This window comes from Vicugna pacos, chromosome 9 (assembly GCF_048564905.1).
Source record: "Vicugna pacos chromosome 9, VicPac4, whole genome shotgun sequence".
NCBI classification, from domain to species: domain Eukaryota; kingdom Metazoa; phylum Chordata; class Mammalia; order Artiodactyla; family Camelidae; genus Vicugna; species Vicugna pacos.
Window position 1 is genome coordinate 31,370,586 of NC_132995.1, and position 17,697 is coordinate 31,388,282.

At 48.8% G+C, this 17,697-nt stretch overlaps 1 long non-coding RNA gene across 2 annotated transcripts in view; it reads left to right on the forward strand.

Moving 5' to 3' along the window:
• Nucleotides 1-17,697, forward strand: part of LOC140698124 (uncharacterized) — a 76,134-nt gene that overhangs the window by 13,521 nt on the left and 44,916 nt on the right. The window contains exon 3 of one of the 2 annotated variants that reach the window (XR_012075628.1): nt 26-155. The exons of the other annotated variant lie outside the window; for it this stretch is intronic. This is a non-coding gene — a long non-coding RNA (uncharacterized lncRNA). Of the gene's footprint in view, nt 1-25; nt 156-17,697 lie in introns of those variants that run through there. 2 annotated transcript variants of the gene reach the window in all.

A 17,697-nucleotide genomic window follows, 5' to 3' on the forward strand; every position in this document is an offset into this window, starting at 1 on the left:
CCTCCATATCTGATCTCTTCTATAGCCTGCTCTGTGGCTTGAGAGATGGATGCCCATGGACAGCAGTGAGGAGCTCCCTCACCCTCTTCATTCTGGTTGGCTTTAACCAATGGAAAACCCCAAGAGGACTGTGGAGGGTAAGACTGTTGGGATATTAATTCGTCCAGCCCCCGCACCATCGCCAGGTCACAGTAGGTTGGCTACACGTCGTATTGAAGGCCAGTGCTTCTCTGAGGTAGCCCTCTTAATACAGCCCCGCTCCTGGGTTCTGCGATGGTTACTCCTTTGCTTATACCTTCATAGATGTATCCCCAGGGTATGCCCTATCCCTTGTCAGTATCCTCAAACCTGCCCACTCCTTTGTCAATAGTCCTTTTATTAACCTCTCCTTCTGTTACCCTGTTTGGAAGCATTATTTCCTTCCTTTTGGGGGCCCTGACCAATTCACTTTGGTTAAGTCTTATACACTGTTTCCTATCTTTCAAAGATTTTTTTCCCCTTATCCACTATTGCAGTACATTTTCCCTGAGGTGTGGCAAACCACCACTTAACAGAAGAACAATTGAAAAGCTCAGAGAGGGAAAGTGCTTTGCCCAAGGTCACGCAGCTAAGGAGTGGGGAGCTGTGTGGGATGAAGAAGAACCATTACCATATCCTCAGCTTACTTTTTTCAGGTCTGAGCAGCACGATGGGGTAACAGGCCTGCTTCCTCCTGGGCCAAGAGAGGAAACTTTCTGACACAAATGATCAGAGGAGCTGGGTTGTGGGAGAGGCTTCAGGCAAGAGCCAAAAAACAGCAAAGGATTCAGAGCTAGAGACTGAGTTTTTAATAATAAATAAACGCCAAGATTGGACCCTTTAAGTAGAAGCCTTGGGGTGCCTGTAGCCAGCATGGGGTACCCAGGAAGCCGCCCATCCTCAGCCCACAGGATTGTCTGGTTATCATCCAAATGGTCAGTGGGATAGGGTCTTGGGGGATCTTCAAAACCCAGAGGGGAGGAGAAGTGAATATTTTGGGATGATCCCTTTTCTCATACAAATAAAGAGGCCCTTAGAAGTCATATCGAGTGTCTGAATTTCCTGACTGTATATTAATCCGCTTTCATGTGAATTATGCAGTATTGTCATGGGGGGGAAGGAGCAGCTGGACATTGGATGGGCAGCCCTGGAATCAAAGAGGACCCATGCTGTGCTGTTGCCTCTGCAAGGAAGCTCAGGGAGGCTGGGCTGCTCCAAGGCACCCCATCTTCCTCAGGCCTAGGGGGCCAGTGTGTGCTCAGGGCGGCCAGGGAGGCCCAGGCCGGAGGTGGAATTGGGAGTGAGTGAAGGGAACAAGTCAGATGCTCCATTGGAAGTAGCCGCTCCCAAACTCGGGCCAATGGTTGCTGTGTTGACACACAGCCCCAGTGAGAAGAAACCTGATTTTTTTCAAGAGAAGCCTAGATTTTTACAGGAACTCTTCCAATCTTTAAATATGGGGGGCATATTCGGATTTCTAAAAGATATTACTCAGGCCAAGCAAAAGCCTCTGCAGTTTGCTTGTGGATGACCACTCCAGATTCAATATGTTGGGGAGTGTCTGCTTCAAGGCTTGGAAAGTATTGTGCCTTTTGATTTAGGCTGAAACTAGGCAAAGACCTTTACCTCCATCCTTTTTTCCATCTCTTTTCTCCCTCCTCAGATGCCTCTCCCTAATGCATTCAGTTTCCTAGTGTGATAGTATGAGCAGTAGGCTAAGAGGTATGTTATGACCTGAATGTTTGTCCCCCTTACCACCAACCCCCAAATTCATATGTTAAAGCCTTCACCCCTAGTGTGGTTGTGTTTGGAGGTGGAGCCTCTCAGGAAGTAATTAAGGTTGAATAAGGTCCTAAGGGTGGGACCCTGATCTATAGGATTAGTGTCCTTATAAGAAGAGAACCAGAGAGCTGGGTCCCTCTCCCTGTGCATGCTCAGAGGCAGGGCCACATGAGGGCTGGGAGAAGACACCATCTGTACACCACAAAGAGAACTCTCACCAGAAACCAACCTTGCCCAGCCCTGATCTGGGACTTCCAGCCTCCAGAACCATGAGAAAATAAAGCTCTGTTGTTTAAGGCATGCAGCCTTGGGTATTTGTTGCAGACTAATGCAAAGTTCAAGCATTTGGTTCCATTTGCTCCTGTCCTGGAGATCCACATTTCTAATCCACTGAATGGGGATCGTGCCCACCTCCTAGACTTGCTGATGGGATCAGGGGTGCCTGTGAAAGTCCTTTGTAAGCATCAAGACCTGCAACCAGATAGGAGGTGCTGACCAGCCTCAAAAACGTAGCAAATAGGACCATCAGTCTGCACTCTCAGGTGGGCAGAGGCTTGGAAAGATCTCTTAGTTTTCCAAAACCGGATTAAGTTTTTGTTCCTCTGGGTGACAGAAACTTACTCTCAGATGTTCCAGTTTGGCCCCCCCAACTCACTCAGGATTCAACCAGGCAACCAGGAGTCGCTCTGGGTATTTCCTAGAGGGAGGGTTTTAATTCGGGGCATTGGGAAATGGTGCAGTTCTTGAAAGGTGGTAGAGGGTAGGGCGGAAGCAAGGGTTGGGAAGGCAGCTGCTGACTTTCGGGAAATCTGGAAGTTCACGAATCATTGTAAGGAAGCTGCTCTCTGTGACCTCAGCCGCACATGGCCCCAGGGTGTGAGCTTTTCAGGAGGAAGTCTAAGGGACACGGGAAGCCTAGTTGCTGCTGGTTTCATGACTGGGAGAATCTTGCCTCCCCTCTCTTGTCTTAACAGGGAGGGTAATGCCCCCCAAGATCTTGATACCTGAGCCCTGAAGCTGTACGATAGCTTTGAGAAGTGACTGCAGATAAAGTGGCAAGCCCTGTACCTTGGTCCAGACTCCATGTCCAGCCAGATAGCAACTATTTCAGGGTCCAGTCTCAGCTGGGAGGATGCCTCTCTCCCGTGGAGCTGGGAGACCTCTTGCTTTGGAATTGACTGCCAGACATTCTAATTTCATCTTCCCGGCTTCAGCTCTGGGCCCTCCAGCCAGCTGCCCTCCAGAGCCTCTTGCAGTCTGTGCAGCCTTTAGAGGGTCTTCTGCTCCTACCCTTTCCTCATGTGGGCAATTTCCCCATACTCTCTCCTCCTTTAGCACGGCAATCTGCAACTAATCCAGGTGGCTAATTCAAATGGTGCCAAGCCTTCCCTCCTTTCTTTCCTCTCTCCCTCCCTCTCTTCTTTTAAAAAATTTATTCTCCTTATCTCTGAGTCAATGTTTGTAGTAGAAACTGCACAACCCGTGGGGTCAGCCAGACCTGGATGTGAATCCCAGCACTGACTTTGGACCTCCAGTTTCTTTGCCTGTGTTTTGGAGGTCATAGACCATGAGGAAGGGAGAAGAGATCAGGAATGAAACACCACCACTCTCACTGGCATCTTCACGGTGTTGGGTCCCCTTGCGTGCTCAGAGTGTGAGAGGACGCTGGGGAAACCTGGCAAATATGAAACAACCTCTGTCCCTTTAAGGAGTATCTTCACTCAACTTTTTGCCATCATCCGAAGGCCTCTTGGCTCAACTGAGGCAGCGAGGCTGATGGGCAGGGACTTGGACCATATATTTGCCCTGTAGCCTCTCAAACGCTTTACGGGGACATGATGTGTTCTCACAGAATAAGCCACACAAATCCCACAGCCTTGAAAATCTGCTCTGCCTTACCCAGCAGGGGTTCCAGGCTCCTGGAGTAAGATGCAGGGGCTGCCTTCTCTGGCTTTGAGCTTAAGCTTGTTGTTATTGGATGCTCAGGCTGGTGTCTGCCCGATAACCCCAGAGCTAGAATCCTTGGACAAGGGGCAGATGGGAAAATCCCCAACATGTGTCTGTTGTCAGATGATGACTAAGCCGCCCTCATCGCCACCAGGCCTTGTCACAGTGAAATCGTGTTTGTCAGACACGAAATGTAACCCCAAGGTTATCACACGGGTCCAGGGGAGGGATGAAGAGTGTTAGCACTATCACCTTTGATCACTTCTCCTGGAGGCATGGAGATCTGCAGGGATAGTTCTGGGAGACAGATCTTTCCAGCTTCAGCTGAGGCGAGAGGCCGGTCCTGGGGAAACCAAAGCTCCCTGCTACAATTCCTTTTCAGAGAGGGTGATGGATTGAGACATATAATTAATATATGTCTATATATTTATATATAAAAACCCTTACAAATCACATCCCTCGAGCCAGGTCTTTAAATAATGGAAGACGGTGGATTACTGCTTTATTAGTCCCTTCCAAAAGCTTATAAAAATTATCTTTTGCCGCTGGGAAGACATTTTATCAGAATTTATGGCAACTCAGAGAGTCTTGAGATATCAGATTCAGAAACGACGAAGCTTTCTGCAGCTCTTTCTGCGGCAGACAGACCCTGGTCTCCGCTCTCCTTGTAAATTAAAATCTCTAACATTATCTACGTTATGAAATAAGACACTTGGCTCGCCTATCTCGAGTCCACTCTTTAATTAATATAGACTTGAGTAGTCAAAAGCCATCAATGCATGTGAGTGATTCTGGAGTGTGGATGTGTGTGGCCAAGGGGGCACACATGGAATCTGGAGAGAGGAAAACTCAAAACACACCCCTCCAGGGGCCAGGCTCTGACCTGGGGGTAAGCATTCCATGAATGACTTGGGGAGATTTTCCTTGGCACGTTCCTGGCCAAGGCTGGGGGTCTCCATTACTCATCAGCCAGGGTCTTGTATCTCCGACACTGAGGGCTGCTACGCTGGGTATTCCCACACATTCCTTGTTAAGGAAACATGGGCTCTGCCCTTCAAGAGCTTGCATCTAACGGAGCCGCTGAGGTGTGTTCAGGGATTGGCAGTGAGCTACAAACCTTCAAAACTACTCCACCATGAGATAGTATGGAAACCAAGAGGAAGTGTGACGTTGGCATAGCAGTGTGATATTGGCACAGCTTCTGAGGGCTTGATCAATGGACTCATCTCATCGAATGGGATTCAGACAAGTTGGGATGCCTTTCATTTCATTTTCCTAGTAATGCTGCTTTCCTTAGAGTTTGGCAACATTTACAACACATTATTTCCTTTCTTTAGCCTCTAGATTATTTTCTAGATTACTTTCTTTAGATTTTCTTGCTTTTGAGAAATTTTTCAAAGTCGTTTTATGTTAACTGGGTTAGTTTCTAGATTATTTCATCCTAGGTTATAGTTATTTTCTAGATTGATAGATTGCTTAAATTCTCTAGTAATTTGCTTTTAATGTATCTTATAAAAATCCTGACAGATTAGAAATTAAGAACAAAACTGATCTTGAGCCACAGACAGTTTGAGAACTGAGGGATCCTGGCTGGCCTTGGTGGGGACCTGGGGGTGCTAGTGAGACCCTGGGCAGGAGCCAGTGGACCGTGGCGACGTGGTGTTGGCCAGCTTACGTCTAGCAGAGAATGCATTCCAGGTAGGCTGCTGCCTCTCACCCCACATTTGCCCACTACAATGAGTCAAGTATCTTCTTTAGCTCCTTCACTCTCCCCCTGAGCATTCAGGACCTTCATCGTGTCCCATATGCAGTTTTACTTCATCCCTGTTCCTGCTCCGTGTCAGAATGAGTCAAAGTCAGAAAAAGTTGCTCTTGCTAGCATCACTACTGATAACAATAATTCCTCTTTTGTGGTGGAGACATTGACAGCTCACCACATACGCACGTGCCTCCTGCATGTCTCAGCCTGTTTGCCCTCAGGCAGAGCCATATACTAATTCTGACCAATAGTCTGTGAGCAGAAGGGACGAGTGTCACTTCAGATCCAAAGCATTTAAAGGTTGATGTGGACCCTCCACATCTTACAACCCTACCATGGTGACTCAGGAAACTATGAATTAAGATTGTGAAGCCAAAAGATGGAACCAGAGACGCTGACATGAGAAGTAATTATGTGTTAAGCTCCTGAGAATTCAGGGTTTGCTTGTTACTGGTGGTTATTAGCACAGCCTAACCTAACCTAACTAATCAGCTTTACAGCTTCCAAAGCACTTTTTGTTTTTAACCATTACTCAATTTGATCTTCACAAGAGCCCAGGGGAGAGGTCCTATAAAGATAAATGTTCAGAGTGGATATGTAGGACACCTGAGACTCAGAGAGGGGACATGATTTGCTCAACATTACTTAGCTTATAAATGGCAGATGCAGGATTCAAACACAGGCTTCTGAGCCTGAGTTCAACACTCTCCCAACTAAGTCACAAAGACATTGGATCTTCTTTCCTGGGGGTATTCTTTTTTAAAGTCAGTAGCTTGCAGAGAGACCACCCCCAAGAGCAAACATCTAAGGGTGGAATTAACCCCCTGCTTACCCAACAAGAGGAAATGCCGAAGCGTAGACTTCCTGGCAGGCCCGCAGGAAGGTGAGGATGATTTAGGTGGTGATGTGAGACAGAGTTGTTGCTGCCTCCTGAGCCACATCAGGAAGCTGGCCTCTCCAGCCCCCATTGTCCAACAATCCCTGGTGCCCAGGTCACAGCGGAAGGAACTCAGACATCACTTCTGGAGAGCCAGCTGAGGTGGGGTGGTGCTCGTCAGACAAGCCTCATGGGGGATTCACAAGCAAACTCCATCTGACCTTGTGTAGCACTGCCTGGCATCCGGTCCCACCTCCCTCCCCAAAGACGGTGCCGGGCAGCCTTCCAGGATGCGTTTTTATTCCTTTTAATAGAGAAATAGGAAATGAGCCTTGAGAGAAAGTGAGGAATTATTGCTGCATTTAATCGCTCTAAAAATATCTCATGACAGCCAGCTGTGAGTTCACCCCCAAGGGCTAATCCAGTGTTCCAGGGACAAGTGGCCAGACCCCAGGTGGGGCTCAGGAAACCAAAATGGCTAAGTGAGCTGAGATTTCTGGGAAGGGAGAGCTTGCACCAAGCCAGCTCAGTAAGGAGCGGGGCCCTGATCCCCTGGCTCGGTCCAGCCCTGCTCCTTCCAAGGCTGCCGGAAACTGATGGTGTGAAACTGTTGTAGGAGAGGCCTGACATGGGTCCCCGTCCTGTTCTGTCCCAGTTCACAGTGAGAGCCTGGGCACACCCCTCCCATCTCTACTCTAGACCCCTGCCTCCCCTATCTGCAAGAAGAAGGGGTTTTGTTCTTTCTAAGGTCGCATCAGTAGTGGCCCTCCCAACACCCTTTCCTGCCTCCTGACAGCACAGGTCTTGTTTGGGATCCATCCATCCCGTTCCCAGCTCTGGGAGGGGAAGCTGGCTTATCTGAGCCAATCGGCACATGGCATTTTGTGGGACCCTTGTTTCTCTAGAGGTGGGGATATGTCTCGGCTGCTCTGAAATCTGTCACCACCTCTGTGCCAAGGCCTTGCTTTCCACTGGCTGCTCTCAGCCTGTGACAGACCACGCTGAGACTGCACAGCCACCTACAACCCATCTTCAACTTTCCTTTCCTCTCTCTTTCCTTGGTGTCTGCTTTTCAGATACTAACTCCTGTGGTACCAGGAGTGGCCAGAGAAAACAGGTGGTAAGATGAGGATTTAGGACTGACTCTCCCAGCACCTGGTGGGAGAAGGGGATGCTATCCTGGTTGGTGGGTGGAGCCAGATAATCCCTGGCACAAAGAGGTCACTCAATTGTCAAAGATTTTACCCGAGAAAGTGTCCTTGTGGAGGGTAACACTGTGGGAGGTGCAATGGCACGGGCATTTGAAAAATAAAACCTGAGCCATAAGACTGATGCTCCTCCTGCCGGCTTCTAACCCTGGGGACCGTAACTGTTCAAGGGCCAGCAGCTGCTGTGCTCTGAAATCCATCTCCACCTTGGCTTTCAGGCCCCCCTCCCTCGGGCGGCTCCCAGCCAGTAAATGAATGTTGCAGGAGTCCTAAGATGAGCTGGATCCAGGGAGACACGGGACTCCTCCAGTGGGGACTTGAGTAACTGTGGCCCTAGGACTCCTCGAAGGCCTTGCCAGTCCTTCTGCAGACCTGCCTGAATGTCCAGGACACTTGCACCTGACCTTGCCGTTCTCAGGGTCAGACTGGCCGTTCCCTAATATCATCCTTGTGCATTTGCTTCTCGGTTCTTGAAAATGTCCTTGAGTTGTTGAATCCATCCTGGCCCTGGTGGAAGCCCCACTACAGTGCAATGCACAGTTTCTTATAAGTCTGCTCCCAGTTCTTTGCCCAAGGCAGTGAGCCAACCTGTTGCAGCTGATACAACCTCCCATTATAATTTCCTATGAGACTTAGAGGCTCAGACTGTGTATCACCGGGTTTTGACTTTTACATGATGATTCTAGGCTATTTTCCCTAAAACTCAAGGCTCTAGATGGCATGATTTTCTAAGCGAAGAGCTTTTCTCCAGCAAAGGATACACAACCTTACAAACAAATAGCCACTCACTGACAGATCCAGTGAGTCAACGAGAGCTACTAAAATTTGGTATTTATAACTCAAAATTAGCAGGTTAGGAGAGCTTCCTGAAGACTTGATTCAGCATTTGGCGAAGAAGTCGGGCTGCCGTGCGATGCTTGGCAGCATTGCAAAATGCTACCACACGTTCCCACAGGCGGAGATGTCATTCTCGAGATGTTCGGGCATAGTCAGGGCTGCCTCGGGCTGGTCCCGGTTTTCAGTTGCTGCTATTCTTACATTTTAATTATGAATCGCTGTTGGTTTGGTTCCCTCGTCATCACTGCAGCTTGTGGCGGGTGGTTGGTTAACCCACAGCATGTAGGGATGCATATTTGCACCAGCAGAGTGTGGGGCCCATCATTTTCCAATAACTACCAGACTCTGAAACATGTAGGTGTTGCACTTTGGTTATGAATCACCCCTATGCCCTTATTTCTCAAGCAGATGTATACACAAAGCTCCGGCAGCTGCTCCCATGGGGCTCTTCCATGTCATCATCACCTTCTTTTTCCTTCTGGCTGTGGTATTGGATGAGACAGAGGGTCTGGGGGCTTTGGTTTGTCCAAAGTGGACTGTAGACACAATTGTTGGGGAGCCAGTGTTCTAGAAGATTCTAGGACTGAGGTGCTGGGGGGTTGAAAAAGGGGAAAGGGGGAAGGGGAAAGAAGGAGCAGGGCTCTTGACTCCCATGTCAATCAGAAAATCTCCAGGGTAGCTTGCCTTCTGTGCTCTAGTCCTGTGGGAGCTGTGTAGGGTGCGATGTAGGCTGGCATTCAGCAGTAAGTAGAGACTTTTTCATCATTCGTGTCTGCAGGGGAGGACTCTGACCCAATCCTATATCATCATTGTGTCACTGTAGAGTTAAGGTTTTCTGGTGGCAAGCAACAGAAATCAACTTGAGCTAACTTAAGTAAAACAAAATAATACAAAAACAAACAAACCCCCCACCAAGACCTTATTTCAGGGATACCATGTAGTTCACAAAATGGACAGAAAGGTGGAGAGTCTGTTAGTTATGGAGTTAGGATGGGAACCAGGGAAGCTTGGAACACCAAGGCAGAAAGATGTACTCCAGGCAGCATTTGTGGGGTGAGGAAGATAGTGATGGATGGTCTTTAGAGAGGTGTTCCAAACTCTTGATATGTCTTTTCTTATTTAAGCATGGCAACAGTCCTATGCAGGTAGGGACCATTGTGATGCAGATGAGTAAAATGATGCACAGATAAGTGAAATGACTTGCCCAAAGTCACACAGCTAATAGATAATAGGGCCTGGCTGTATGCCTCTCACTGAAGGCCACTGCTCTCAATTGTCCTCTGTGCCAACTGTCTTATTCAAGGTGCTGGGAACCACTCCCCTAACCTCTGTCTTGGGGTCTGGGATTATCACAACCCTTCTCTTACTAGTCCCAGGTATTTTGCCATGGCCTGTGGTTCCCCTACATCCTGCCCACATCTTGTGCTCCTTTATTAAAATCTCCTCATGTTATCTTAATTTGAATGTGCTATCTTTTATAGCACCAGTACTGACACTAGTGTGTTTCAAAGAACCCTAAACACCATTGATTATAAACTCCCCTGTTATTTTATGTACCGTGAAGAGAGAGAAAAATGTAACCAATTAAACGATGCCAGACTGTTGATGGTAAGGCCAGCATCAAAATGTGAAAATGTGTACCTTAAAGCTAGCGAAATAGAGTATTATTCCTGTTTTATGGATGAAGAGATAGCGACACGTAAAAGATAAGTAATTGGCTTGAGGACCCAGCCAGGAGATGGCTAAGCCAAGGTTTACACCAGATGGCTTCGTTCTAGGTGCTGTACTCTACCCTCCCCTGTGCTGCTCTCGGTGTGTGGAGCAAGGTTGGGGAAAAATGCTGCAGGGGTGGAGTGGTGGGGGGGCTTCCAACTGATGCTAGCAGGGAAAGGAGACGGCTGGCCTGAGCAACACGCTGAGTCCGAAGGCCTGGGGGACCATGCACAGGGGTGGCTGGGCGGCCCAAGGTGGGACCAGGAGAGCAAAAAGCCCAGCTCCCCCTAGTGGAGAAGTCAAACGCTGCCCTGCCCAGTGGGGAGGGCTGAGATGATGCCCCCGCCTCCCTAAAAAGGCCCTAGTTCCCCCCCCCAGCCCCCAACCCCGAGCCATGCCTTCCAAGTTCAACATGTCATCCGTCGACAAATATAGACCAGGAGAAACCTAAATAAGTGAGTGGCTGCTCGAAGCCGCAGGACAGCTAACCATAATGGGGGTTTTTGGTTTTCTGCTTGAGACACAAACAGCACATTCCCCAGCCGAAATAGCCGGGTGGAGAAACAGGGCATTATTGGACGGGAACACCCGGCCAGGATGAGCCAAACAAGACAGAAATAGGTCCGAGCTACCACATGAAGGGAGATCATCAGTGTTTGGCCGACTGTGCCCTGCCCAACCCTGCCCTGCGGGGGGCTGCTCTTACCTGGGGAGGCTCTGGCTTTGCAGCCCCTCCGAAGAAGGCAGGGGTGAGCTTCTCTGGGCTCTCAGCCTTGAGCATCTAGGGCAGCAGCCCCTTCCTCAGACTAGGGTCCTGGGGAGGTGAGATGGGATCGGGTTGCTGGTAGCCCTGTCCCCACCACAAACACCCGCTGTAGACCCCCAACACACATGCACAGACCATGTCCCTGCAGGTCCAGATATATGTACATGAGCTCATGCAGCAGTGCATACAGATTCAGACTGTGTGCTCACACAGAAACACAGAGGCACACTCAGGCCACAATGTCATGCACATACCCAGGTATGTGCTGACACAGACATGCACAGACACACACCTGCGCTTACACACGCCTGGAGAAGTACACAGATACAGAGATCCACATGACCATGTCCCCTTATCCTTACAGACACACACACACACACACACGAGCAGAAACATGCATGCCTGTGGCAAGCATCCATAAGCACTCATATGTCCACACAGGCACACACATACACAAACACCCATGTAGGCAAGTGTCCACACATAAGCACACAATCTTAGTCACACTGTCACTGGCCCCAAGGGCCTCCTCTTTCCTTGGACATGATCACCCAGAAGTAGCTGGACCATCACAGCCCTGGAGGGCTGGTGTCGTCTCATCTGAAGAAGCATCCAAGGACAGCTTTGGAGGGGGTGTAGATCTGGGATGGGGGGGTCATGGAGAAGTTGCCAAGGAAATCCAGAATCTATCTTGTCCTGCAACCCACACCCCCAGCTTCCAGCTGGCCTCTCCTCAGCTCAGTCCCCAGGTCATGCCCAGGAAGGCGTAAACAGTAAACCAGTCCCAAGCCCTTCCGTAGTCTGGGCCTGGCCATGTCCACAGCTTCTGGGTATCACGTTTGCCACACCCTGCTTCAGTCCCTGTGGGTTTGTGAGCTCTGTGGGGCCAGGCAGTGATGTTCATCCCTTTATGCCCAGAATGTTCTACGGCGCCTGTGCTCAGTACATAAATGAATCCATGTGGGGAGCAGGAGAGCAGGCATTGATATTCCCATTCAAGGGCTAGGGAGACTGAGGCCTGGACAGGGGTAGCACTTCCCTCTGCTTAGCCCGTGATCTCTGTGGGTCTGTCCCCCAGGGCTGCCCCCATCTCTGGAGCCCCTTGATGCCTGCTTCCCCCCCAACGCCCCACATCCAGGCCTGGGCAGGGAAACCTGGACCAGCAATTAGGCAGCCAGGTGGTCCTGGGAGCCTCTGGGCTTCCCATCCTGGCTCCATGTGCCCCAGCCCCAGGCTGGAAGGGGCACAAGCCCAGCCCTAGCACCTCCTCCACCCCTTGAAAGCCCCAGATTTCGTCCCAGCCCCAGCTCCCCACCTCTGCACCCAAGGTTTCCCCAGACCTGGAGATGGACCACAATTTTCTGGCCCTAAGACCAGGCTGAAAGGGAGGAACTGGTGGAGACAGCAGGGGTCATTGTTTATTCAGGGAGGCTACACAGGGGCCGGGTGGGGAGGACCAGTGTCTCCCAGGCAGGGCCCCCAACAGATATTCGGACTCCGGGTGTCAGACCCACAGACCAAGCCCCTGGCCTCAGCTCAGAGTGGGGCAGGGCAGCAGCTGAGTGGTCACAAGCAGCCCCACTGCTGCACTGGGAAAGCCCTTTAGATTGCCCCAACTGGGGGATTTTCCAGCTTTTGTTCTGTAGCAACAGAACCTTTTCTAGAGATGATTTTTCTTTTCAGTTTTAAATTAAATTATAATTTACGTTCAGTAAAAGGCATCCTTGTAGTGTACAATTCTGCTAGTTTGACAAACACAGTTGTGTAGCTATTACAGTCAAAGTAGGGAAGAGATTCATCTTCCCCTAAAGTCCGTCCCCTCCCCTTCCCTTTGGAGTTGACCCCTCCCTGCCCTGCCTCCTCCTGGACAAAGTCTGCTCCTCCCATTGCACTCTCCAGAGCACCTGGTCCTCTTCTTCACAGCAGCTAGCACAGCTGTAATTTTGTAAGTGTTTGCATCTGTCTGCCGTGATCAGTCTTATAGCATAAGCACCTGAAGCACAAATAAATATTTGTGAAATAAATGCAGTTAAGTAAATGTATTAATTATATATTGCCGAATAACAAATTAACCCCAAGTGTAATGACTTAAAACAATCACAGTCATTTATTCTTGGGTACCATTTTGTGGGTCAGGAATTTAGGAGTGGCTTAGCTGGGTGATTATGGCTCAAGGTCTCTCTGGAGGTTGTATTCACATGGCAGAAAGGACTGTGGTCATCTGAAGGCTCTCCTAGGGCTGGAGGATCTCCTTCCAATACGACTGACTCACAGGGCTGGCTGGTTGATGTGAGCTGTGGGCAGGAGGCCTCAGTTACTCACTGCGTGGATCTCTCTGTTGGGCTGCTTGAGTGTCCTTAACAACATGGTGGCTGGCTTCCCCAGAGTGGTTCGAGTCATCAAAGTGGAAGTGTATTGTCTTTTGACTGAACCTCAGACATCACAGACCATCACCTCCCCAGAATTCTGTTAGTCACACCCAACAACTCTGACACCATGTCAGGGAGCAGGCTGCATAAGAGTGTGAATATAAGGAGGTGGGGAACATTGGGACCATCTTGGAGGCTACCTACCAAAACCAGCAAGCAAAACAGTTACAGATCATGGTAAGTGATTTGAGCAAAATAAACACAACCCTCTGGGGAAGGTGCGTGTCTTAGTTCCAGGTTCCTTGAATGCAGAGCCTGAGACAAGGATTTGGGTACGGGTAGGTTGATCTAGAAGTTGATCTCAGGAAGCAGAGAGGGATCAAGAAAATTGAGACAGAGAAGGGAGAAGAGTAAAGAAAAGAAAACTGGGGTGCAGTTGTTTCAGTGAGTGGGTTACTCTGGCGATCACAGGGGCCCAGTTCCCCTGGGGACCTTCTGAGATGCTGAACAGGACATGACTCAGAATTGTCCCTCTGAAAGTTAGGAAGTTGTGACATTTATCTCTCGACTTCCACCTGTCCCTCATTGCTTGTCCCTCATTGCTTGAGTGGGGCATTACCTCACCTGAACCTCCCCCCTCCCCTCTACTCCCCACAATACACACATTGAGCATCTGTCAAGGTTCTGGACAAAGCCAGCAAGAGAAAAGCTGAGTGGTGAGGTGGCATTTGGGATGAGATGCTGCTAGTTTGATCCAGAACCGTCTGCCACCCACAATGTAGCCAGAATCCCTGGCGGCCTGAGGATGTGGCTCAGACCACTCTTGGAGGAGGTGACATCCAGGCTGAAGCATTCGGGATAAGAATTACTCAGCAGAGAAAGTGGAAACACCAAGTGTAACAGCCCTAGGGGAAGGGTGAACCGGACCTTGTGGCAGGAACAGGGTCCTGAGGGAGAGGGAAAAGGACAAGGTCAAGGATGTAGGTTGGGGCCAGACACAGGACCTTCCAGACCATAGGAAGGAGAGGGCTTTGACTAGGGAAATAACTTCCTGGCTGTGTGACCTCTGGTGGGTTACTGCACCCCTCTGAACCTTGTTTCCTTACAGATGTGAGGATTAAATCTGAAAATGCGAATACAATTCTAAACCTGGTGTCTGGCGCCCGATACGAGATAAATGTTAGGTATGTTGTTTATCTCATTCCATATAGTCCAACACTCTGCCTGTCTCCCCTGCTCCATGTCCCCTATCTGTTCATCCCCATCTTCTCAGAACTTTAGTTTCAAGCAGAGCGCAAAGGTTCAGGAATGTTCCTCATCAGACCAGGGCAACTCAGCACCCTGTAGGCAACAAGCTGAGACTCGGAGCCTTCACTGGTCCCCAGCGCCCTCTGCAGCATGGCCAACCCACACCCCTCCACTGCCCACACCCCACCCAGGCCAAGCTGCTTGCAGGCCTTGACCCTGAACGCCAAGCCCCACTGGGCCAGCACACCTTTGCTCCTGCCATTCCACCTGCCAAGGTGCCTTCCTCCTCTCCACTCGCCTCTGGTTGGTGGGCCCCTCCTCATACCTCAAGGCTCACCTCTTCCCCTCCACCCAGAAGGCCACCTGGATTGCCCTGTCAGCCCCACCCTCCTCTCCTCACTTGCAGACCTTAAGAGGTTAGGCTGGGATTATCGGTTCACATCTGTCTCCCCATGCTCTATCTGGACATACTTTGATTTGGGGTTACAGTTGTAATTGTTATTGTCCTTTCCTTTCTCCTTATCACTGGCTGACATGACATCATATGTACATTTATTTTCTTATTCATCTGTTCTCCCCACTGCAGTATAAGTTCCATGCAGGCAAGAGACTCTTATTTTTAACCCCTTTCTGTCTCCCCAGTGCCTAATAAGCAACTGGCACATAATAGATGTTCAATAAATATCTGTGGAATAGGTGAGTGATTGACCATCCCACCCCTGGATCTGGCATGATATCATAGTAAGGAAAGCTCCCATTGACTGAGTATCTGCTGCATCCTCAGCACAATGACAGCTGCTGTGTCCTCATCATCAGCTCTAATCCTTCCAACAGCCTGACTCACTGCAAAATATGTACCATTACTTTCTGTTCATACATGTAGATTGATTATATGTGCTAATGTATATAGGTTAATATTGCATAATATAGAATATATTATGATATATTGTAATGTTAATATTATGTTATTGTATAACTACTATATTACTAATATTAATATAGATTATTAATATTACTAATATATAACACTGTAATGTATATATTAATATATATATTGCATATATTAAGTATACAAATAAATATGTATTATATACTTATATATAATATACATTATGTAATATAGATAATCTTACACATATAAGATACATAATTTTATATATACACACATTCATGTATTGGATACTTGTATAGTCTTTACTGTGTGCCAGGCCCTCTTCTTAGAACTTTACAGATATTTTAATTCACTCATTCTCACCCCAGCCCTTGTGGTGGATTGAATGGTGGCCTCCAAAAAGACAGGCCCAAGTCCTAATATCTGGAATTTGGGGATGTGACCCTTTTTTCTTTCTTTTTTTTTTTTTACCTTTTTTTAAAAATTAAAGTATAGTCAATTTACAATGCTTTGTTGATTTCTTGTGTACTGCAAAGTGATTCAGTTATACATGTATATACTGGACGTGAGCTAGTTGGAAAATAGGTCCAGGCAAATGTAATTAAGTTACAGGATTTGAGTTGCAATCCTCTGGATTAACTGGGTGGGCCCTACACCCAATGGCAAGTGTCCTTATAAGAGACAGAAGAGGGAAAGACAGAGAAGAGGAGGCAGCTGTGTGAAAACAAAGGCAGGGATTGGAGTGTCACAGCAACAAGCCAAGGGACTCTGGAGCCACCAGAAGGTGAAAGAGGCAAGAAAGGACTCTCCCCAAGGGCCTTCGGAGGGAACATGGCCCTGCCCACACCTTGAATTTGGACTTCTAGCCTCCACATGAATCAATGTCTGTTGTTTTAAGCCACCTGGCTTGTGGCAGTTTGTCATCTCAGCTCTAGTAAACAAATACAGTCCCATAAGGTAAGGACTATTATTATCCCCATTTTACAGATGAGGCAACTGAGGCACAGAGAGGTTAAGTAACTTACCCAAGGCCACAGAGCCAGTAAGGGGCAGGGCCCAGATTCAAATCCAGACTCAAAGCTCTTAACCATGATGTCCAACAAGAGGAAGTTACCTGACTTAGCCACTGTCTTTCATCTGGTAAATGGCAGAACCAGCATTTGAACTCAGGACACTGACTGCAAAGTATACAAGGTTCCCCTGAAGCTGAAACACCACTTAGCTACTTAGCTCTCCAGTCCCTCCCTGTGTCCAAGCTGCTTCTTTGGTGAAGGGGTAGTGATGCAGGTCTGTGCCCAGGAGCTCCCCTTCAAATAGAGCATCCTCCTGGCCGACTCAGCCCCAGGTTGTGCTACAAAAGACTGTGATTTATACAGTGCGATTTGACACCTCCTCACTTCATCTTCCCACAATTAAGTAGGGCCTGGTGGTGACAAACGGCCCCCACGCCCATGGCATCCCTGCTCCCAGGGACCCTGCTCTCATCAGCAGCCCCAGGAGCTAATTCATCCTTTTCCAGCTGCCCAGGTTGGAGTTGATAAATCAAGCTAGCTTGAGAGCCAATTACAGGGTCATCACTCAGTGGAGAGAGAAGATTGCCTGGAGTTTCCGAACTTCATATTTTACTGAAACAGCTGGCAGCGCGGGGCCACTGACCCCCTCACCTCAGGAAAGGCATGGCTTCCTATCCGTCAACACAGCCCACCTACCCAGAGGAGGTGCTGCCTCCCCTCAACCTCTCAGGGCTGGCTGTTCAGTCTTTAGTAAGGGTCCATAGACACAAAGGTGGGAGGGTGGCCCCAGACTCTGTCCCCATCCTCACTCAAAGCTGCCCCAAAGCCTTCTTGCTTTCTTATTTCTGGGAATGCAGTTGAGCATAGCCCAATGCCAGGGCAGCGTAACTCCAGCTTTAAATAGCCGTTTGGGATGTAGCTTTTCCAGTTCAAATCTAGGCTCCATCACTCATTAGTGTTTTGTGACTACGGACAAATTATTTATCCTTTGTTAGCATCAGTTTCCTCATCTGGGAAATGGGTCATGAGGATTAAGTGAGATAATGCCTGCAGAGCACTTGGCTCTACATGTGGTCCCTGCTCTAAAAAAAATCTTCTCATTATGTATTTTCGTATTGTTTAGTTTCTGGGAAACTCAGAGGAATAAGAGATGTCTATATGATAGGTCTGTGCAAAGTGGGACCTCAGCCTCTCCTGACACAAAGGCCTTGGGACTCTCCAGTCTCATTGGGGTTCTTGAGGTCAAGGCTGCCCTTCAATGGCAGGGG